Raw genomic sequence first — 25,691 nt, 5'->3', positions numbered from 1 at the left:
AAGGTAAGAGTATATCACAAAGGAGAAACTTGCAATTTGAAATGGCGATCGGATAATATTTAGAGGGTTAAATGAACTAAAACTTTTGTGTGAAAATTGTGAAAATTTTTAATATACAGCTTATATCTTAATTCCTGGAAGTGACATTCCGGACAAGTGAGATATACTTGAAAGTGGAAAGCTTGACCTTTCAATTGATGCAAATTATTTTGGTGTGCATGATCAGATAACAGAGTTACAGCCTAATATATTCCGTTATTTGTTTGTAGTGTAATAATAAACTCGCTAGAAGTCGCAATTATACATCAATAGTCACGAAATTTTGCACCGGGTAAGAGTATAGGTCGAAAAAGATGCCTACAATTTTGAATGATGATCTGATATTCTTTAGCGGGTGAAATGGACCATTACTTTTGTAAGAAATATAAAAATTTTATTTTTGGTCGATATTTTAATTCCTTGAGGAATTAACTCGCAAAGTAGCCTACATATGGGAAAAAACTACTGACCTATCCTCTGATGTAAATTGCAATAAAGTGTTTGCTAGATAACGGGCCTACTGCCTAATATATAATGGGTTCTGTGAGAACCACATTTTTATCCCATACATATTGTCTCTCCAACATTTTTTGTAACACCACGAAATATTCGTCCTAGACCCCTTATTTGGTATGCCAAAATTCATATCTCGGCGAGATAAAGCGATTTAGCGATGTGTGTCCGTCCATTAAAAATTGTAAACAAACTTAAGGCCGCAATTATGGACCGATTGTAACGATTTTTTTAAGGAGGTTGGGTTCGGGCCAGAATAGAAATGATTAGTTTTTGCTGATGATCGTGAAATGTTCAGGGAATGAAATGGACCAAAAACAAATTTTTAACCAATTTTGTGGCGGCTCTGTAGGTCAAAATAATAACCCGCAAAATTTTAAAAAAAGTTTGAGTTTATGATGAAGAAAAAGCGTACAAACCAACGTGAAGATCAGATAATACTTAGCGGGATAAATGGACTGAAAGTTTTGTGTGAAATTGGTAAAAATTTCAATAACGTAGCGGTTAAACAACGGAAGTAGTAGTACTACAAAAGTGGGTTTCATTACATTTTAGTTTGTGTGAACTAAATTTTCCTTTCCTGCTACAAAAATGTCTTTGTCATGCTAGATAACTTTTTGGTTTTGGTCATAAGTATTATACATTACATCTCTGGTATTTGATAATAACATTTTCACAATCATTGAAAATAAGTTCCGTGGAGAGCGATTGTCCAGGGATAGTGGTATAGGGTATCCCATGGTCGGCTCCGTCCGACTATAGACTTTTCTTACTTGTTTTACTCTAAATACTTTTCAAAAATAGGTGTTGATGACAACGGGAGAGTTGGACCTGCGGTTGAAACAGAACACAATGATCCCAATACAAAGGCAAAGCAATAAAATTTGTCTTTGTGATTCCAATCGAGATTGTGGGAGGTATCTCCAGCAAATTATTAGAGGAAGAAACAAAAACAAAAACAGGTTTGTGTTTTCAAGATTGGTGGACAAAATGTGGATTTATTGATGACTTCTTATGTCTTACCAGTATGGCAGTTGGTGTCGAACAAGAACGAAGTTCTTGCGCACCGGGCGGAAGCTGTCAAGATAAGTTGACAAAGATATTTCTGTTATTAAAAATCCAAGTTAACAGAAGAAATGTTGTCAACTTATAACTAAAAGGAGTACTAAAGTAATTGGGTATTTTTACATAGAATGGAAATTAGGGTTGTAGGCGTGGGGAAAAATGTGTTGTTTGGCACAAACATTGCCGCCCCACCCTCGGCTGAATAGCAATTTTCAATTCTTGACAACTTCCGGTATATATATTTACTTAAATAATTCAGATAAGAGTATTTCATGGATTAATTTGGTTACAATTTATAATATAAGATACGTATATCTATAAGGATACTATAATTACATTAGTTCAGTTATATTCAAAATGTATAGGAAGTTAAGTTAGTTTACATTATTTCAATTGCCCAAGTATGTTATAGAATCATTTAAACGATTAAAATTTCATAGAACGATAGAGAAGCATTTAAAGAGAACAATTGCCGTAGATACACCAACCAAAAATTGTATTCTGCGCGGTAGGAAGACCCGCTCTGTTAATGATGCCTTCATTCAGAATGCGTGAGTAGATGTCTGCACCAAGAACCACGTCGATTGGTCCAGACTTGAAAAAAGTAGTATCCGCTAGCATCAGATTTTTAAAGTGGCCTTTAAACGAGTCTGGTAGGGACTTATGTGGTATGCGTGTGGTAATTCTATTGGTCATACGCAATGTGGTTTCTATTACAGTATCGGTATCGTAAACCGAATGGAGAGTAAGAGGACAAATAGTTTCAGCGTTCAGTGTCAGAGTTCTTAGACCACACTTTTCGACAGTCTTGGAAGATATACTGCTGTATCTTGCTCCAGAGTCAAGCAGACAACGCACTTTCATATTTCCTTTTTGGCTATCAATTTGAACGACAACAGTTGGGAGCAAGGTAACTGAGTTTCCTTTTAAAATTGCAGTTAGTGAGGTCGTTGTAGCATGAGTTGTGGATGGGGAATTTCGTTTGCTGGTGTATGCATCACCACCTTCGGTACTATTCCTCCTGGATTGGGTTCTGGAATTGGCGCTCATTGATTGTAAGGGGCTTTCATTTGAACGAGCTCGGTCTTTAAGAATAGGATGAATGTGCAGTAAAGAGTGATGTTGGTGGTGGCAATATTTGCATCCAGTTTTCGTGAAACAGTTTCCTTGAGAATGAGAATGGGCAAGGCAGTTTTGGCAATAGCCATAGGTTTGCACAATTTCTCGGCGTTTCGTTGTGTTCATGTTTAAAAACCGCTGGCATTTTCTGAGGGCATGTCGTTGGCGGCATAGTCTGCATGTAAATGTTTGTTTACGCACATTTCCTTTGGTGTTGTTGTTGTTTGGATGATTCCTAGTATTCGATTTGTGGCTTGGCATGTTGACTAAAAAAGGATTCGGAGTGTGAGAAGGTACAATTTCGAGGATAAATGTAGATTTAGTTATTCGTTTCGCATTTGAGCAGCTGTGTCTTCCAAGGGAATCACAACAAGTTTGGTAACAGGCCTTGTGACTGTGCCTCGTTCCGTTTTAATTTCGACTATTCGAACAAGATTATCACGGCCAGAAAACGCTTTTGTAATCCTGCCTAGTCGCCATGAATTGGGGGGTATATTGTCCTCTTTTATAACAACCATCATGCCTTCTTTTAAGTTTTCCACACGATGTTGCCACTTGTGACGCTTATGGAGTTCCTTCAGGTATTCATCCTTCCACCTTTGGCAGAATTGTTGATGAATTACCTTAAGACGTTGCCAACGATTGACAATGGACATTGGACTGTTGCCAATTTTTGGATCTATCGGAACGAGTAGTGGAGAACCAATTAAAAAGTGGCCAGGGGTGAGTGCCGATAAGTCCGAAGGATCGGTGGACATAGGAGATATTGGACGCGAATTTAAACATGCCTCTATTTTGGAAAGTAATGTTTGAAATTCTTCAAAAGTATGCTTGAAGGTTTTCGCGACTTTTTTAAAATGGGATTTAAAGCTCTTTACCCCAGCTTCCCAGAGCCCACCCATGTGAGGTGCTCCGGGTGGGATAAAGTGCCAAGACAGATTTTGGTGAGCATAACCGGATATAACCGCTTCATGAGACGTTTTAATAAATTCTTTGACCAGGACTTTGGATGCGCCCACGAATGTGGTACCATTATCGGAGTGGAGGTGTAAAGGGCAACCGCGGCGGGAAACGAATCTGCTGAAGGCGGCTAAAAACGTTGGAGTGGAAAGGTCGGACGTTGCTTCTAAATGAATGGCTTTTGTGGAGAAGCAAACAAAAACGCATACGTACCCTTTTGTTACGACAGTTTCTGCCAGAGTAACTTTTGATATCAAAAGGTCCGGCAAAGTCTAGCCCCGTATGTGTGAACGGTCGTGAAAGTTGAGTTCTCTCTGGAGGCAAAGCAGACATGAGTTGTCGTTGGCATTTGTGTTTGTACAGCACACAGGGCTTACAATTATGGATCGTTGTTTTAACAAGGTTTTTCCCCTTTGGTATCCAATACTTAGATCGAATCAACTTAAGGACCAGCTGATTTCCACCATGAAGGGAAAACTCATGAATAAATTTCACTAAAAGTCGGGCGAACTGGCATTTATAGGGAAGTAAGATTGGAAGTCTCTCGTCCTCAGACAAATCTGGACATGAGGCGAGTCGACCACATACCCGCATAACTCCTTCACCGTCAAGGATTGGATTGAGACTCAGCAGTGGACTATTGGATGGTATGTGGCCTTTAGTGGAAAGAACCCTATATTCGTTGGGGTAGCATACTTTTTGACTCAAGGATATTAGTCGATTTTGGACTGCTTGCATTTCGGGACCGGTTATAATTTTGGAAGAAAATGTAAATTTCGATCTATATTTTGGGTGAGTTTGGAGAATAAACCTGTATATGTACGCCGAAACCCGTAAGGCTTTAGGAAAAGAGGAGAATTTATCGAGTATATCCTCAAAATTTTCGAAGTACGCAAAGTGTACTTTGACCGGCTTCCGTTCGAGAGCAGTTTCTTGGATAACGGTACGGCTGCCAGACAACTTAATGGGATTATCATTGAGCCACTGCGGGCCATGCCACCATAAACTATTGTCGATTAATTCTTGTGGAGGTAAACCCCTGCTGGCCAGATCTGCCGGATTTGATTCGGATTTTACGTGATACCAATTGGAAATATTTGTGGATTCGATGATTTTGGAGACTCTGTTGGCTACAAATGTATTCCAACAGGAAGGAGGTTTGGAGAGCCAGGACAGAACAATGGTGGAGTCTGTCCATAAGAATATTGGATGTTTGGGAACTCGAAGTTGCGGAATTATAGTGTCAACAGTATCAGCGAGCAATGTAGCACCACATAGTTCCAATCGGGGAATAGATAGGGTCTTGAGTGGTGCTACTTTTGTTTTGGAACATACTAAGTGCGTATGAATGCCAGTTTGGGTTTTAACACGGATATAAATAACGGCGGCATATGCCTTTTCTGAGGCATCACAAAATCCGTGAAACTCAATATCGCTATAAGAATCATAACCAAACCATCGAGGGATTTGTATGGATCGGATATTAGGATATGAAGCTTCGAAAAATTTCCACTTTTGTAAGGAGTCTGGAGATATGACGTCATCCCAATCGGTGCCGTCAATCCATATTTGCTGCATAATAATTTTTGCTATTATTATACATGGTGAAAGCCACCCAACTGGATCGAATAATTTTGAAATTTGAGAAAGAACTTCTCTCTTTGTGTATTTTGGTGGATTAGGAAAAGGGATTGTCGAGAAGTAGAAGATATCGGAGAAGGCATTCCAACGGATGCCGAGAGTTTTAGCTGTACTTCGGTCATCAAACTCGAGAAAGTCTTCGAACAATAGATGATCCGGTGGAAAATCAGAAAGAATTTCTTTGGAGTTGGAAGTCCATTTCCGGAGAGAAAAGCCAGCTGAATCCAAAGCCTTAATTAATTGGTCTTTAGAATCTCTGGCTGTGGATACAGAATGAGCTCCAGCTAGGATATCGTCAACATACATAGCATTTTGGAGTATTTCACTAGCGAGGGGGAAAGTGGATTGGACATCTTCAGCTAATTGCAACATTGTGCGTATAGCCAAAAACGGGGCACAATTGACCCCAAAAGAACTGTTTTTAGTTCATAATCTTGGACCAATTCATTAGGATGCTTACGGAAAAGTATCCTTTGAAAAGAAGTTTGACTTTGGTTTACTAAAATTTGGCGGTACATTTTAGTAATGTCCGCGTTAAAAACGTACCTATAAAATCTCCAGTTAAGAATGAGAAGAATAAGATTTTGTTGTAGGACAGGACCTGGATAAAGGACGTCGTTAAGACTTAAACCATTGGAGGATGCTGAGGATGCATTGAATACAACTCGGACTCTTGTGGTTGTACTCTCGGGCCTCACGACAGCATGATGCGGCAAATAATAACACGGAACCGAATTTGAGTCATTTGTAACCTTTGTCATATGACCAAGGGTAATGTATTCGTTGAGAACCTCGTCATATTCCTCTTTAAACTTCGGTGTACGAATGAGCCTAGCTTCGTTCCTGAAGAATTGAGCCATAGCACTATTCCTGGATGATCCAATGTTTATTTCATTGGGAAAATTCTGTTTGAATGGGAGGAATACTTCGTATCTCCCATCCTTGTTTCTCTTTGTAGTAGACACATAGAGATCTTCGCAATACTTTTCTGATGGAGATAGGACCCTTTTCCGTGGAATGTCCTCCACCTCCCAAAACCGTGAAATAGCTTTATCTAAAGTTATTTCACAGAAATTCGAAACAATTGTGGATGTCCTAGAAGTCGACTGGCTTGGGGCGGGGCCGGAGAGAATCCAGCCGAATATCGTCTCCTGAGCCATAAGTGATCCACAAATGCCTCTCTTGACCCCGGCCAACATGATGACAGGGAGGACATCTGCCCCGAGCAGGATGTCAATTTTTAAGCTTTCATTAAAACGGGGATCCGCTAAAGGAATATTAGGAAGGTTGACGAATGAAGTGGAATCTACAGTGGTAGATGGAAGATTGCTGGATAAGTAGGGAACCACTAAGGCGGAAATGGGTACTTTAATGTTGTTGTTCTTGGCTGGACTTAGCACAAGGGAACATTCTTTATGAACGCTAGCCGATATCTTATGGTTCAAACCTGATATCTGAGCAGAAATATTCTTGAAAGGAAGGCGTAGGGTGTTGAACATCTTTTCAGATATAAAGGAACCTTCCGATCCAGAGTCTAGCAATGCGCGGGCCATATAATCGATCCCATTATAGGACACATTAACTAGTGCAGTGCTCAATAAGACGCCTTTAGAATTTGTGGAGAAACATGTCTGAATGGTACCTCCATTTGGGACAGTGGACTGTATGGTGGAAGAAGTTGGAATTGAAGTAGAAGGAGCAGTAATAATGTTAGAGTTATTGCGTTTCTTTGAGGTGTGCGTCGTAGATGGTTGGACTACCTCTTGGTGGAGTAAGGTATTATGCCGTTTGTTACATTTTTAACAAGAAAACTTACTGGTGCAATGCTTCACCGTATGGACTTTTGAAAAACAGTTCAAACAAAGGTTGCTCCTTTTAATTTCGGAGTACCTTTCATTCGGATTCATTTTTAAGAACCGGGGACCCTTTCGGATTACATGGACTCCAGCCGAGCACAGTTTACACTGGTCTTCGGAGACATTGTTTTGGAATGTACGAACGTGTTTAGAATTGGTTGGACATTTAGGCAGACTGCGAGAGGAGCCACTGGGATTGGAATCTTTCTTCCGAATTTCGGATACAGATTCCAATGTTCGGTAACGGTTGGTTAGGAATGAATCTAAGTCGGACCAATTTGGAATTTCAGACTTATTAGCCAATGTGTGTTCCCACAAAGTCAGTGTAGAATCTGGGAGGCGATTGCAACAGATATACACGAATATGGGTCCCCAACTTTCGACGTCAATGTCGTATAGTTTTAAGAGGGATATACAGCTGTTTATATCTCGTTGGAGGGTTTTGATGGCATCTACGTTTTCATTGACAATAGTGGGGAGATTAAACAACGTTTTTAATTGGATGTTAACAAGAACCCTTTTGTTCTCGTAACGTGAACTCAAGTTTTTCCACGCTATTTCGAAATTTTCATTTGTTAGAGGAACTTTGCTAACTATTTCATGGGGTTCCCCCGTGGTCCTTTGACTTAGGTGGAACAATTTTTCTACCGAACTAAGTCTGGAGTTTTTATAGCAAATGGCTGTGAAGATATCCCGGAACGTGGGCCATGATGAGTAGTCGCCATTGAAAATGGGTATCTCACAAGGGGGTAACTTGAAGCCGTGCGGCACCACGGCCATCGGGTTTGAAGAGGCTTCTGGGATGGGGGCAGTGATAGAAGTAGTCATGGTTTGAAGTAACTCCCTAAGTCTTGCGCTACATCGACAGTATGTGGCGTATGCGCTGCTGAACTTCCCTTTAACCGTAATGAGAACGTTATCATCGCCATCATTTTCATCTTCGTCTCCTTCTTCCTCCCCTTTCTCCTTTTCTATATCCACCAGACACTGACTGTAAACTAACTTTAGTTCATTCCATATAGTTTTCAATTCATCTTGATGGGTTTCGATAAAGAAGGTGGAGGACAAAGGAGTATCCTTATCGTTTAGGTTGGCATCAAATTCAACCAACCTGTCAGCTATTCTTATGAAATTACTTAAAGACATGTTTGTGAAAACTTTAGGGCGGAAGCAAAACGTTTGAGATTCCGCAAGATGAAAAATCTGATAAGTGAAATCAGAAACTACAGACTATAAGAGGTATGGTGGAGAAAGTTTTTGCTTCTAGGATGTAATATTTAAGACGGAGAAAGAACCAAAGTAATAGTCTTTGAGGTTGAGGATAAACAATTGATTGTATATGGAGTAGAGAAAGTGTGCAAATCAGTTATAGGAGGAAGATAGCTTCTGTTCGAAGACTATGGATCACAAAGGGTTGTTCGTGCTGTTTGGCTAATATATAAGGCATGTATTAACCAAGCTCACAATACTCGGAAAGTGGAAAATTAATGTGTTGTTAGTGTGTTTGAAATTTTGAGCTAGTCCCCACAAGTTAGTAATGTATTTGGTGATTGAATAAAACGAGAAAATTTCTTGATTGGGAAAATTAGCTAGGAATCTAAATCTAGTTTCCCAAAATTGTGTTTTTAGACCTTTTACAGAAATTTTCTTCAGTTATCGAATTGTATTTTTGTGTGAAAATCTAGGAAATGTGTACATGTAAATACTTTGAGTTGATGCTGAATTACTGTGATGTTTAGAAATGCGGGTTTTTTAATTTAATGACATTAATCAGCATAAAATCCTGCATTTAATGGTAGGTCACGTTTGTTTCAAGAGGTTTGTTGGGCATCAGTCAGAATATTTCGGTCGTTGCTTTCCTTTCTTTACAGATATCAGCTGTTTTGATAGTAATTGGAAATAAAGGTCATTGACCGCCTTTGTTTGAAACTTCCAGTGTAATATTTGGTTAGTAAAGAGAAAAGTTGTGGAATGCAAAGAATTGAGCACAGGGCGACCAATACACAAAACCACATGTGAGAATCGATGCTCTCTGATTGTTAATTGCGATCCACAATGTATAATTAATGGGAGTCAGAGGAATGTAAGAAACATAGGAACTAATGAGAACGGTCCGTTCTGAGCACCCACAATGTCTAATTGTTTTTGGAGCACAACAATCGATAAAGGAGATCGATTTTCAATGATAAATCAAGAGAATATGTAAAACAATTAACAGATTACTAAATTGTTAAGAGTTCACAATGAAATCACTGTAACATAACATAGCAGAATGTAAACTAAAAGAATGCTGTAAAAGAGAGAAGGGTATGAGATTACAATGTATAAAACATGTAATCATCGGCATCCATATACATACATACAGGTTCAGAAATTCAACATAAAACGTGTTTCTTTTGTAAATCAGATGGTTGGATGTTTATACGAAAGAAATGTCATTACATATGTATGTACAAACATACATTACGAGCACTTTTAAATATTGTACATTCAATAATTCTAAATGGACTTTTTCCGGGGATTTCTTTACCAGATAATTTTACGGATTATATTCTTATTATTGACTCACTCAGTGTTCCACAATAGATTTAGATTCAATCCGATGTATGATTTTTTTAAGAGGTTGTTCCTTATATGGATGGCGATTTACTCCGAGGTGTTATTTTCCTTTTTTTTAGATAGATTTTTGTTGGTTGAATTAGTTAAATTTTCTTCTGATGCGATTCTTTTTCCTTTGTGATTATTTTAATTCTTGTGCGTCTTTTTAATTTTTAACAACGACTAAATGTACACACGCTTCTCTATGCTTGTTTTGCGAATAACTGGGCAAAGTACGAAACAATGTAAACTAACCTGTTTTCTCCGAATTCTGGATGATGGTAAACAAATTGGAATTGAAATATCAGCGTGTTCTCCGAGTAAGGTAATCCGTCTCGAACTGGACCAAAAAATGTTGATGACAACGGGAGAGTTGGACCTGCGGTTGAAACAGAACACAATGATCCCAATACAAAGGCAAAGCAATAAAATTTGTCTTTGTGATTCCAATCGAGATTGTGGGAGGTATCTCCAGCAAATTATTAGAGGAAGAAACAAAAACAAAAACAGGTTTGTATTTTCAAGATTGGTGGACAAAATGTGGATTTATTGATGACTTCTTATGTCTTACCAGTATGGCAGTTGGTGTCGAACAAGAACGAAGTTCTTGCGCACCGGGCGGAAGCTGTCAAGATAATGACAAAGATATTTCTGTTATTAAAAATCCAAGTTAACAGAAGAAATGTTGTCAACTTATAACTAAAAGGAGTACTAAAGTAATTGGGTATTTTTACATAGAATGGAAATTAGGGTTGTAGGCGTGGGGAAAAATGTGTTGTTTGGCACAAACAATAGGGAAAAATTAAATTAATCTTTAAATTAATTTTTAATATGCTTCTAAACTTATTTTGCCATAACAATATTTTTCTAAGACTCAGATTTCTAACTGAAGTTGACGATTCCATACTAAAAAACGCACTTTTGATGCTTAAAAAATATTACTCTTTATACAATTTAAAAAATTTAATTTTTTATGGTGCTCTTTAAATTATTAAAAATTCTTTAGCTTTATCACAGTGTAACTGTAGAAGTAAACAATATATGATCTTGACATTTTGGTTAAAGACTTAGAATTTTGTACCATATTACCATGTAACGACAGTTATACCAAAAACCGAATTTAATTTTTTTAATTAATCTCCATTTTTTGCGATTTCACCCCTTGCGCATCGCCACCATTTCATACAAATCTTTATATATAGTAACTATAACATAATGGTGGACATGCACAAAGTGTCTTATGTAGGGTGACCACAGACATTAAACCAAAAACACGAATACTGAACAACAATAACAGGGAAAATGAAGACAAAAGCCCCAAAATGCAAAAATTTGACCCACAGCTATTTCCACCATTTTTGACATAACTCAAAATGCGCATGCAAGACGCAAGTTTTGTTTGCGCAATATCAAAGACAACAATCAAGAGAAAAATAGAAAAAAAGTTCTCACGACCTTCTCGACACTCTTTTTTGTTATACTCCAATACAATTCAAAATTATGCAAAATCTGGACACAGTTTGACGAATTTTTTAAACACATTTCTACAAGACTTTTTCAGTACAATTTTTTCCTAAAATATTAAGAATTACCTCTGTTTGAAATATCCATTTTGAAAATGCCAAGTTTATGTAGCAAAAACTACGTTATGGCGATTTAAAAGCAGCAAAATTTAATACTTTGCACCTGTTTCTTAAATTTAAAAAATATGTTCAACTTTAACACTGTGCTACACGAAAAGTAAACAACATACGACTTTGTTATTTTGGCTAGTGAGGTAGAATTTTGTACTCTTTAACCCTGTCATTTTTCAATTAAGACCCGTTTTTTTCAATCTTGCCCCAACGTGCGTTGCAATAGAGATGATGTTTGTGTTTTTATTTACACACCTGTTTATTTTCATTTTGATATGTTCCAGTACTGCAAAAATCTACTAATTTCTACTTTTTTTTCCGTTGACATAAAGGAAATATGGTTATAGTAGTAAAAATTAGTAGATTCTTGCAGGTTCTGGAACAAACCAAAGTTGATAGAACTGTCGTCGTGATGTTGTCCTGCATATTAGACAACTAAAACTTCTAAACATTTGGTATTGTATGAAGCTCGAAATGTCTGCAATAAAAATGAAGCCCCAATCATCGAGCTAAAAATAGAATCGGACTGCACACATTGCTATTTTAAAAGTTCCCTTCTTGTCTGTTCTAAATCTGACATACATAGAACGAAATCAATCAAATCTCGCTTCTTGGAATTTGAAAAAAGTCCGAAACGAAAAGGAACAAGAATCTGAAAATAAAGAAGAAACGACTTTGGGAAAGAAACAATTAAAAATTAATTAATTAAGCAAAAATGGTATTTTCCAGAAAAAGGCTCTCCTCCCCGTTCGTTACATTTTGTTCTTAGAGATCCCTAAAGCAAGCCGGGTTGTAGATCCCTACATATTTTCGTCACTAAACAAAAGAGTATAAATTTCCAAAATGTTGTTATAAAATAAGAAAATTATAAAATAAAAGTAATTTACGAAATAAAAATACTTAAAGTAGTACTTTTGGAGTCCATGTCGAAATTTGAACTGGTGATGGGAAGATAATAGAAAAAACCTTTTGTACCGCGTTGCAGCGGTGGTGATTACATTGCAATTTTGAATGTAAACTTTTTGCTGATCAATTAATTGTAGTTATTTCGTGAATTCGTTTGAATTAATAAAGAGTTTTGTTTGTCCATATTTCCATAGAGCATTTCTCCAAACAAGACATGAAAATGTCATGCCAAGGGGTTGGTGAAAATGACATGTCAAAGCATTGGTTAAAATGACATGTCAAAGAATGGGTGAAAATGACGTTCAATGCATTGGTTAAAATGACATGCCAAAGCATTGGTGAAAATGACATGTCAATGCATTGGTTAAAATGACATGTTTAGGATCCAAAAAAGTACCTCATCTTTTGGGGGTCACGCTCATATAAAATTCATGAGTGAAGATGACAAAAAGATGACATGCCAGATCACTTGCACCGATGATTCAACTCATGATTTTGCATCGAAGATTTTACTGGGCAATTAAATATTAAGCCTATCAACTTATTTAATGCAGCTGAAGAGAATGAGATTAAATGATAACAATTTAAATTATTATTACTTTTAATAAAAAATAAAACAATAAAATACAAGAATGCATATTAATTATTCTAAGAAGTTGTATTAATTTGAATATAAACCTCTTAGCCATAATCATGCCAAAATTCGAGGAAGTTGTAAGAAAAAAGTCAAAAATAATTCCTGTGCATACATATATCAACATAAACATGTGTCCACAGCATTATAGCGGGATAACAATAACTATTTTATATAAGGAACTAGCCGACCAAGTCCGCGTTGCTGGCCCTTGAAACAGTTTTATGTTACCTTTTCTTATGTCAATTATACCTTCGAATTTCAATTTTATCTAATATTCGAAGAAATATTACGATATGCAAAGTGTGAACCAACTCAGTATTTGGTTCGAGAGTTGTCATGCTCTCCAGTCACTACATATAGAGGGTTTTTACACCTTTAGGGCTGTTTTTTCAAGAAGTATGGACTTGGCCCTGAAAAAAACTTTTACCATCGTAATTGAGGCAGCGAATGAAAGTTGCTTCAACATAATCAAAGTGATTCCAGAGCAGGTCTTAAAGTGAACTTATCCCAAATTTTGTGGGAGGTACCCGAAGGAGTGGACAAATATAGCCCATATTCGAACCTGATATATATTTGGAACAGATATTAGAATGTATAAAGTATCGACCAAATCGGTCACTACTATCAAGGGATATTATACGCACAATTACTACACACGGTGTCATGGGGTTTTTATATCTTTCAGGCAATTTTCTCAGGAAGTATGGACTTGCCCCTGATGAAACTTGTACCGTCGTATAGGGGACAGTGAATAGGATTTGCTACAACAAAAAATAAAACTATCCGCGAGCAGGTCCTAAACTGAAGTTTTCCGAAATTTTGTGTGGGAGGTACCCGAAGGAGTGGACCGATTGGGTCCATATTTGAACATCATCTAAGTTTTTTTTAGAAATTTTCTCGATGTGCAAAGTGTGGACCTAATCGGTCACTCCCTTCAAATTTTCCGAACATTTCCGGAGTTTTTTGATGAAGGTACCGGAAGGAGTGGACCGATATAACCCATCTTCGAACTTAAACTAAGTTTGGAAAAAATATTACGATTGCCAAATTTTGGACCAAATCGGTTCATCCATCATTGCTTAATGGACTCCAAATTGTCTGAAACGGATTTCGTCCAAACATACTTGGGGTCTAAAACCATTATTTCGATGAGGCACATTTTGCCCGTATGAAAGTGTATATACCCTCGTTACGATAAATGCTGAGGGTATAAAAACTGAATGAAATAATCGCTGACGCTTCTCCTTAGTTTTGAAATAAAACACATTTCCTCAAACTTGAAATCATCAGCTGGAAATCGGCATCCGGAATCAAATGATTATATAATATAATAAATAGGTAGGGAAAAATGTATTGATGTAATTACCAATACTAAATTCGATTTCTTCCTCTTCCAATAAAATATTTCCATTCACCTTTTTGATTCAATTATAAAATTTTGCATGTAAAAAATGTATTGGGAATTTATTTTACTAAAAAGCACCATTTCTTAAAAAAACACAAAACACTGATTTATTCACTCACTTTACCGTCTTTACTCAACGATTGCATTTAGGAAACTGAAGAAAAAGGAACAACATAATATAATTGTTTTCTTTTCCTCTTCGCTTGCAACATTGGTTAACAACTACAAAGCACGAAACACACGTGTTTGGCCGCAAAGCTTCTGCGTCTCCTATTACCAATGAACGGAAGCAAACAAAACGATTCCCGTACCAATCACACAAAGCCACAAACTTTTCATTTTCTTTGAATCGTTTCATTCTCACAACCAAAACAAAGCCACAAACTTTTCAATGTAAAAAGATGAAAACTGTACGATTGCTGAAATGTTGTTTCATTCACCACCAAAACGAAATGAATTTTTGGCAAACGTTTGCTGTGCGTTATGGTCAACGACACACTCAGGCACACACACACATGTGATTGCTTAACAACCCAGTAGGATATTGAATCTGCGATGACCATTTCATCAACGAAAATTTTCAAAATTGTCTTTAAACAAGGGTGCCACCGTGGTGCAATGGTATGCACGCCCGCCTTGCACGCAGAAGGTCGGGGGTTCGATTCCCCTGCCAAGCAATATCAAACATTTTTCAACGGTGGCAAAATACCCCTCAGTAATGTTGGCGACATTTCCTGAGTATTTCAGCTTTGATAAACTTCTCCACAAGTGGTGTCTTAAGACACGCCGTTCGGACTCGGCGATAAACAGTAGGTCCCATATCATTGAGCTAAATATGAATCGGGGTGCACTCATTGATATGAGAGAAGTCTCCCTTGTCCCGTATGGGATGTTGTGGAACAATGTTTTTTGTTTGTCTTTAAACAAGACGGTGTCACCAAATTTGTCACTCTTCCATGTGCGATGTGTGACATTCTGAACGAAAATGTCTTGCAATGTGCCTTGGTACAAGTTAATGTTCATTCTACCGTCCATGAAGACAACATCGCTTACCATGTCGCTCAACTTATCGTGCACGAGTTTTGCGACATTTGTGTAAAAATGTCGTCGATGATCGCAAAGGGCTGTCGTCGAGCCGTCTTCAATGGATTGGAGACAACTTTGAAGACACATAGCAGACAACTTCCAACTGGGACCCTATAAGTTAGCATCAGCATACCACAGTGAATTTTATCAACCACCAAACGTTGTTGATTTATTCACATGTGTTTAGTACTATTCCGTTTTCTATCTGCTCTTGTGAAGTTGAGTGCGAACAAAACGAAAAGCGAAACGTTTTGTTCGCACTCACGAATGTAAATAAAACGAAGCTAAACAGCGAGCTCGTCCATCGTGGGTTATGTTTCGTTTTGTATTGTTCATATGGAAAATACGAAACGAAACGATTGGAAATGTTATTTAAAGCATTTTTACGTACCCTGCCTATTATTATAAAAAGCATTCCGCAGCCGCGAGAGTCCTGTCGTTACTCTCTTTGACAAAAAATCCACTCTCCACCCATAAAAAATATGTTGGTACCCAAACAAATAAAATTGAGATATCTTACAAAATGTTGCAAACATATACATATTTGTTTGGACACCAACAAACTAGGTTTGGATCCAAATATATATTTGCTTGCAATCAGGCCCAAACAAATATTTGTTTGGATCCAAACATATTTCTAAATATATTTTTCTGCGTGTACATTTGGAAAAAAATTACGAGATGCAAAGTTTGGCCAAATTGGTGGACCCGTTCGAAACTTATCGTGCGTACCTCCCAAATTGTCCCAAACGGATTTCACACAAAATAAAGTAAGAGGTATGTTAAGGGACCATGCTAGGGTCTGGTTCGTGGAAAATATCATGGAACTAAGTGATCATTATTTTGTAAATAAATCCAACTATCGGCATAAGACATTGTCAAGTCCATCATATGTTTAATATGAAAATTAATGAACTAAACATTTGCTTCCTTCTTAATTCAACACACATTTCTTGTCCATTAGTTCAAAATCGCGTAAAAAATCAGAAACCAAAAGGAAACAAATAACTGAAAGTCTGCATACACAAACATTGTTTTGACATGTCTCTCTCTTTAATTTTGAAAATAGAAACATATACATAAAAATATATTGAAAATACAAAATTATTCAGAATTTATGGAAAAACTGAATGAAATGTGTGTAATTAAACATAGAAGATACATTTGAAGGAAAGTCTATTGATTTTTCTATTCATTTAATGTATATTTTATGTGTTTTCGGTTTAAATTTTCGTGAAAACAAGGAAACAAAAATGAATGAAATTTTGTTTATGTTTCTGTTAATTACGAATGGTGTCGTGGAAACGGGTTAATTCGTGTACGTCGTTCAACAGGCGAACAACGTAATTGAAACGCTCGTGTGAACATGACATTAGTTAGTTGTAGAGTTGGGTAATCTAGTTCCTAGTTCCTTGTACTAGATCCAAAACGTATGAGTAACATCATGAAATATAACGTGCGATGTTAAGTATACGCAGTTTGTACAAAGAAAAAATGTGGGCCATTGGAACTGCGAAGTGAACTAGATAGTTCCATATAGTTCCTTTGGCACAACTCTAGTTAGTTGGTATGTAGTATATACCCCCAATAAAGGTTCAGCAATTAACGAATGCAAACTTCGATCGATTTTATTATTTAACCAAAATGAAAATATTAAACAAAGAAGTGTCAATAAACGTCTTCAAATAACAGCAGCAACAGTGAATATTATTGCCCGGACAAAAATTATTAACAAGCTCATTATCGTTTGACTGGCTAATTGAGTGAGCTGTAATGGTAGAAATGAACAGTTAATGGGAAATAAATGACAAAAATTCTATATTTTACAAAGTGCAAATAAACAAACGAACAAATATTCTGATTAATGGCATCGCGGCAAGAGTTTATGTGATAGGCAGCAGTAAGTTCGTCAAGTATTTTACCATTTCTACATCTTTTTCCTTTCTCCAGCCTACATTAAATTGCTATTTTCAATCAATAACAATTTTATTTTTGGCCATTGAAGTTCACTGCCATTCAACGATGATAAATTGATGTTAATTCCGAATGAAAAGATAGGACAAACAATAAATTTTATTTCAACCTTTTTTCTTTTTGATAAATGTTTAAAGTAATCGACGACGAAATTAAAAAGAAAATTAAATCTAAATTAAAATGAATGTGAAATCAGATCATTTTTATTATTATATATTGCCTTTCAATCGGTTTCAAAAGTTTATACTCTTTTTAAATTTAAATTTAAATAAAAGTAAAATGTTCATTCTCTGTTGTGGGAAGTAATTTGTTTTTAAAATAGTTCTATGAAATTTTGAATGCCTTAAGTGTTTCAAGGGAAATCCTAATGCCTAGGAAACACATAGAAATTTCCGTTTGTATCTTCGGTTCGTTAGCAATGTAATTTCACTTCTTAACATTCCAGTGAATTCATTTCATTTCTACACAACTATTTAAAGTTTTTTGGTTTGTTGTTTTGTGGTTGGTGGGGTAGAATTTAAAATGGAATAGGTCTGTACGATAACACAAAAGTTTGTACAAATTTGTATAAACTTTTACAAAATGCTGTTCGATAACAAACTTGTTCAGTAACAGAGAAATAAGAAGTACTTGCAAGTAGTTGCAAGAACTTACAAGTGCATTCTACTTGCGAAGTTATCGAACAGGCATAATAATGTCAAGTGAAATATTAACAAAGAATATTGCCATCGTAGAACAAGAGAAAATAGACAAAATTCTCTTCAGAGAAAAAAAAAATACTCAGACATATCGACAAGAACTCGGTCAGACTAGTCGCAAACTATTTCCGAGCAAACACGTCCGACATTTGATTTGCTGGGTATATAGGTACATTATACTAACGAATTTTTCAGGAACTCCCCTAATTTTTTCCATTTCATGCAAAAACCGTATACATGAAATTTTATGGCGATCGGTTAACGTTAACTCGTGCCACCCGGGCGATCTTTGTTTCCATAGTAATTTGTATGGGACCAAAGGTGAATTTTCACGAAAATTCTCTAAAGGCCGCTTTTATGGTTCAATCGATGAGGCAAAACCGATTTGTTTTTTAGCCACAGCAATGAACTGGTAAAAAATCTTCATCGATTGGACCATATATGCAGGCAGAATGAACATCGACAAAAATACCAAGAATATCCCCACCGAGAGTGCTGGTTGATCAAGCGCAGGCTGGTGACCAAATTCGAAAGTAGATACCCTTACATGCGCACCCTGCCAGCATAACCCTCAAAGTTGAAGTATGTGAGATTAATCAGGCCCACAACAAGTCAAGGATGCAGGAAGGTTAACTCGACGTTGCCTCTATACCTGGACGTGTGATTTCAGTATAAATGCGGCTTTTAGAGAATTTTCGTGAAAATGCAACTTTGGCCCTATATAAATTACTATGGAAACAAAGATCGCCCGGTTGACCCAACCCCAAGAACATGAAATCGAGATCTTTGTGAGGGACAGAAACACAAAATCTCTGTTTTGGCAGAAACCGTGGAAGGCGGAAAACCGGAGCCCTTGTATTAGACACAAAGCCCAAACATCTGGGGAGACCAGAAAGTCGAAGCCCCATTGTGAGAACAGTAAATCCAAGTGTGTGTGTGAAATTAGTGATATGGTCGACACAATGGGGAGGCTTTCCTAACATTTTTGGACGGCGGCCTGATATAACGTCCAACGTTCGTATGGCCCAAATTAATTTTAACCAGCAATAAGGCCAAATTTCACTTCAGGTGTTATGACCTTCCTATCCATGGCCACAAAACCCAAATTACACAGGACGCGTTGCGATAACTCGGCCGGATTTTCACCTTTGTACAGATGCAAAGTATGGATCTACTTGAACCTATCCAGCCCAAAATTCCATAACCAAATAATGGATTCAAAATCATAAGACTAAATACCAAATTTCAGCAAAACAATGTGGCTAACCTTCAAAATACCGAAATTCGGGAGGTACCTTTCTATGGCGGCTATATCAAAACGGCGATATATACGACAAATTTCTGAAGGAAAGTTTTTAGACTCACATTTCGGTAAGATAGTATTGCTAAAACCTTCAAAATACTGAAAATCAAGAGGTACGTTTCTATGGCGTATATAGAAAGACGTTGGCCTATATTGATAATTCACTTCTGGAATATTTTATAACCCCATGGAAGACTAAATACCAAATGTAAGCCATTACGGTGGGTTGTTGTGGCCACAACCTTCAAAATACCGAAAATCGGGAGGTACCGTTCTTTGGGGGCTATATGAAGGTGTGGACCTATACCGACAAATTTCTGGGGAAAGTTGAATACCACCAACGAAGGCTAAATACCAAAATTTCAGGCATTTTGAAGGAATATTAAGGCCACGACCATCAAAATACCTAAAACGGGAGGTACCGAAGGGGGCTACACGAAGGCGCAGACCTATACCAAAATTTTCATATGTAAAGTTTTATACGCTAAATGAAGACTAAGTACCAAATTTCAGCCATTTCGGTGTGATAATGAGGCTTAAACCTTCAAAATACCGAACATCGGGAGGTACCGTTCTATGAAGGCTATATCAAAACGTCGACCGATATAGCCCATTTGCAATACCAACCATCCTAGGACTAATAGAAACTTCTATACCAAATTTCAATTTCTATCTTAAAAATTCCGACCTGGATCTTGATTTCATCTGACGGACGGACAGACGAACATTGTTTTATCGACTTAGAATTTTACTCTAATCAAGAATATATATACTTTATAGGGTCTAAGTGAATATTTCGATGTGTTACAAACGGAATTACAAATTTAATTATACCCTCCATATTATGGTGCAGGGTACAAAAATCATGCCTTTGGAATCACGACCACAGGGACTACGTTCGATGAAATTCAAAACAATCATCGAACAGCGCTTAAACTTCACTTATACGTAAATTTTAAACTTTTGTGAGGGATGTACTGGTATGTACTGTCCGAAATAGGGCATTTTCGAATTTATTTTAAGTGTGCAATAAATATTTCGATATGCAAATTTTGTGCTAATAGGTCTGTACGATAACCCGAAAATTTGTACAAATTCGTACAAATTTTTACTGAATGCTGTTCGATAAACAAAATTGTCCAGTAAAAGAGAGCGATTTGAGAGAGATTTTTTGACAGTTCTGTGAGAACTTGCAACATTTTGCTGGGAAAATTTGTCCCGTAAAAATTTGTAAGTTTTGCCAGTTGACCTTTAATCAGCTGTTCAATGTAAACAACTTGTATTGTTAAAATTTTTGACCAAAAAATTTTCAAATTTTTTTAGATTCTAAAGCGTTGTGGATAGCATTATTGCTTTAAATAAGTAAAATGCAATTTTTAAATTTATGTTTTTGTTCTATTTGGTTTAAAATATCAAATGAAACAAAACAAATTTTCATACATTTTGGGAAACAGCTGACTTTTTTGCAAATTCTTACAAAATGTTGTTCGATAACTTTCTGCAATTTTTCTTGCTTGAGAGAGTACAATTCACTGAGAGAAGTTGCTGGAACTTGCTGAGAATTTATTGCTGGGAAAGTTATCGTACAGACCTAATGTCAGTCACTCCTTGGTTACCCTAGGATTTTAGAGCCTTCGTTGAAATTTTCAAAACCAAATTTTGAACTTTTGTGAGGTAAATAGGTTATTTATTGGCTCTTGATTTACAACTTTGAAAGAAATATTTCAATTTGCAAACATTCGGCCAATTCGGATACTAATCAGTCATTATACCCTACACCACACAGTGGTAAGGGTTATTATGTCGTTGGGCATTTGTATGTAACATACAAAAGAAAACGAAATAGACCCACAGTTCCTTTTGGGGATATACATATAATCACTTTCTGAGTCGATTTATGCGTGTCTGTCCGCCTGTCTGTCCGTCTGTCCATGTATTTTTGTTCGCAACATACAGGTCGCATTTTTTGTCCGATTCAGCTGAAAATTGGGGACTACAACTTTTTTAGCCATAGAAAGAACGCTATTGCTTTTGGTGAAAATCGGTTCAGATTTGGATATAGCTCCCATATATATTTTCGCCCGATTTCACGTATTTGCTGCACCAAACACGCTATATACGTCCAATTTTGATGAAATTTTGAATGTGTGACTGAATTCGGTCTACAAATAAGTGTGCCAAATTATATAAAAATCGGGTCAGATTTGGATATAGCTCCCATATATATTTTCGGCCGATTTCACGTATTTTCTGTACCACACACGCTATATATGTCCGATTTCGATGAAATTTGGAATGTGTGACTGAATTTGGTCTAAAAATAAATGTGCCAAATTATATCGAAATCGGTTCAGATTTGGATATAGCTCCCATATATATGTTCGCCCGATTTCACGTATGTGCTGCACCAATCACGCTATATACGTCCGATTTCGATGAAATTTGGAATGTGTGACTGAATTTGGTCTAAAAATAAATGTGCCAAATTATATCGAAATCGGTTCAGATTTGGATATAGCTCCCATATATATGTTCGCCCGATTTCACGTATGTGCTGCACCAAACACGCTATATACGTCCGATTTTGATGAAATTTGGAATGTTTGACTGAATTTTGTCTAGAAATAAGTGTGCAAAATTATATTGAAATCGGTCTGGATTTGGATATAGCTCCCATATATATTTTCGGCCGATTTCACGTATGTTCTGTACCAAACACGCTATATATTTCCGATTTCGATGAAATTTGGAATGTGTGACTGAATTCAGTCTAGAAATAAATGTGCCAAATTATGTCGAAATCGGTTCAGATTTGGATATAGCAAATATATATATATATTTTCGGCCGATTTCGTGAATTTTCTGCTCCAAACACAATATATAAGTCCGATTTCAATGATTTTTTGGAATGTGTGACTGAATTCGGTCTGGAAATAAATGTGCCAAATTATATCAAAATCGGTTAAGATCTGGATATAGCACCGATTTATATTTTACATATTCACAGTGGTGTTGGGTATCATATAGTCGGCCCCGCCCGACTTTGATCCTTTCCTTACTGGTTTTATTTGGTGTCGGTAGGATTTTGAAAGCTTTTGTATCATTATCTCAGGTAATATGTATGCACAAGGGCTTTCTTCGGTGAATGCTTTAAAAAGCTTATAAACCACACCCAGAAAAATATATGTTAGAAATATGTTTGGATCCAATTTTTTGTGTCCGAACAAATATATGTTTGCAAAGTTTTTAAAATATCTAAATTTTATTTGTTTTGGGTACCAACATATTTTTTTATGTTAGAGTTTTTTTTAATGGATGGAGAGAAGATTTTTGTCAAAGTGAGTAACAACAGGGCCCTCGCGGCTGCGGAATGCTGTATTATAATAAAGAGCTGTGTGTATGGTGTAATAGGAGACCCAGAACCAACGTAGCAAGCGAAGAGAAAAAGAACAAAATTATGAATTATGTTGTTCTTTTTTCTTCAGTTTTCTAAATACAATCGTTGATTAAAAAAGGTAAAGTGAGTGAATAAATCAGTGTTTTGTGGTTTCTTAAAGAAATTGTGCTTTTTAGTAAATTAAATGCCCAATACATTTTATAATTGGAAATTTTATAATTGAATCAAAAAGGTGAATGGAAATATTTTATTGGACAAGGAAGAAATCGTATTTAATATTGGTAATTATATTTGAAATATGGTACATCCATATTTATTTATTACATTACATAATCATTTGATTCCAGATCCCGATTCCCCGCTGATGACTTCAACTTTGAGGAAAATGTGTTTTATTTCACAACTAAGGAGAAGCGTTCAACGATGTTTCTATATAATTTTTTATAAAGTCTGTTATGTTTTTTTTTGGAATTTTTTATGTACCTATGTGTCTGTTGTTGCTTTTGCCTTTCAATAAACCGCCACCATTTATAAATGTGTGTATATGATAGAGATAGCCAGTGATCGCTTACTGAGAGCAAGTGAGCATACAATTCAATGTGTTTTACATTGAAATTTACGCTCCCTTGCTTTCAGTAAGCGCCCACTGGTGCATGTGTTTGTTTTTCATGTGGTTTTTGGGTTTGTATTTATTTGCACCCAAACAAATAATCATATTCGAGCAGCCTTCAAAAATGAGTAAAATCGTTATATATGGCAGATATGGTAGAAACAAGTGCTTTAATTTATCGGATAGAGAAATTTTAAGAATAAGGGCCCACCTTGGCCGAAAATCATGAAAGTTAAAAATGTTGTGTAGCTGTTCGTAAAGCTATTGTAAAGGGTTTTAGTTGGTTCTTTGTGCAATATTGACACAAAGTTAATAAATTCAATAGTGAGATTTCACAATATTTTAGATACAAGTTCGAAATTTAGAACAGAGTCCTTGGATGTTTAGAATTGAAAAAAGTTCCGCCTGGTATTTTGAAGTTTTTAACGAAATTCTCCAACAGATTGACGCAATAAGTAAGAAATCCTCCAAACAAATACTAGGTTTATGTTTTGGTGCATTCCAGAATTTTTAACCGCATTAGCTTTTATTTGGCATTTTGGTTTCTAATTTCCGCAGAGAATTGCGAAATATAACTCCACGTTTTCCCTATCGAAAGATTTTCAGTATTTCGATGCTATTACCCTAATTTTTTTAAAATATCGTCTATAATTAGCAAAAAATGGTCAAAATATATCCAAGTGCGAATACAAGGACTGCATTCGCGAATATGTCGAATAAAGATATACAGTGTTTTAATGTTTGTTCTTCTTTAAAGTACATATGCATATATACCATAAACTTCAGTCACATAAAAAAGTTTTGTATTATTTTGCCTTAAAAAGTTTTTAATTAATATTAAATTGAAATAAATACACTTCACCCCGGTTATTTACCTCTCTGCTTAACTGCCTTTCCCGTTTAATTGCCTCATAATCTAAATCCCCAAAAGTCTTTCTTATAAATGAGTTCAAACTGTCCCGGTTAATTACTTTTCTATAAGTACCCAATTCGGATATTTACCTGCCAAATATTTTCCCAAAATGAACATTTATTAATACTTTTCTCGGTTAATTACCCGCAATGGTATATTTCTGAGACAATCGAGTTCGATGATTACGTGGATTGTGATGAAGATGTCCAGTGTCATGTTATGGTGTTATGATCACAGATGAATAAATTTCTTATTGATTAAATAATATAACTTACATTATACTCTTAGACTTGGTTTTATTTTTTGCCTTATTGTTTTCTAATTGTTGTCATTTTTTGTAAGGTTGAGATGAGATTTTTGTAACTACCCACATGAGGTAGATATGCGAGATTTTCGTAACTGCCTTTCCCGCATAACTACCCCAATTTTTTGGAATTTTATGAAAGGTAGTTAACCGGGGTGCAGATGAATCACTCGAATTCGCGAGGGCAGATTAGAGTTGTATAGAATATTTCCAATCAAAAATTATCTACGGTTTCTTTTTTCAAAGCTGGATATCGTAAGAAAACAATATTATTTTATTTTGTTTTTACCTTATTAAAGAGAATTAACTCAAATATCGGTCACCCCCCTGCGTACGTCCCTGATCACAGGCAGAGCGAATAAGTTTTATTTAGATCGCATTTCGACATTTAAATCAAGGATTCTCCTTGTGATTTTCCATAATTATTGCAGTGGCGTGAATTTCAGAGTCCTTCTCAAATATTCACTACCTGTTTAGGTCACTTAGTAAAGGATACATGTTCGTTTTAACATGTATAAATGAGAAATGTCCTGCCATAAGCTTAGACAGGCTTAAATTCTAAGGAGCTGGCACCATTTATTCTTAATAAGGACCACGTATTTTGTCATAAAACTACTAAGATTAGCTAAAATTAGCCAGTAATGTTCATTTCTTGAAAAATATTGCTTAGTTTTGTAGAAAATTTACTATATTTGTAACCAATTTAATTTTTCAAAAATTTCGAACGTTAACCTTACTAAATGTTATGTTTATACCCTCAGCATTTATGCTAACGAGGGTATATACACTTTCATCCGGGCAAAATGTGCCTCATCGAAATAAAGGTTTTAGACCCCAAGTATGTTTGGACGAAATCCGTTTCAGACAATTTGGAGTTAATTTAGCCATGTCCGTCCGTCTGTCTGTCTGGCTGGAGCGCACGATAACTCTCGAATGGATCAACCGATTCGGTCCAAAATTTTGCTTTCGTAATATTTTGTCCAAACTTAGTTTACCTCCCCCACAAAAGTTCGAAAATGCTCGGAAATTTTGT

Source organism: Musca autumnalis, unplaced genomic scaffold, assembly GCF_047663935.1.
Source record: "Musca autumnalis isolate F117 unplaced genomic scaffold, ASM4766393v1 scaffold_4, whole genome shotgun sequence".
Classification (NCBI taxonomy): domain Eukaryota; kingdom Metazoa; phylum Arthropoda; class Insecta; order Diptera; family Muscidae; genus Musca; species Musca autumnalis.
This window is presented reverse-complemented; position numbering follows the sequence as displayed.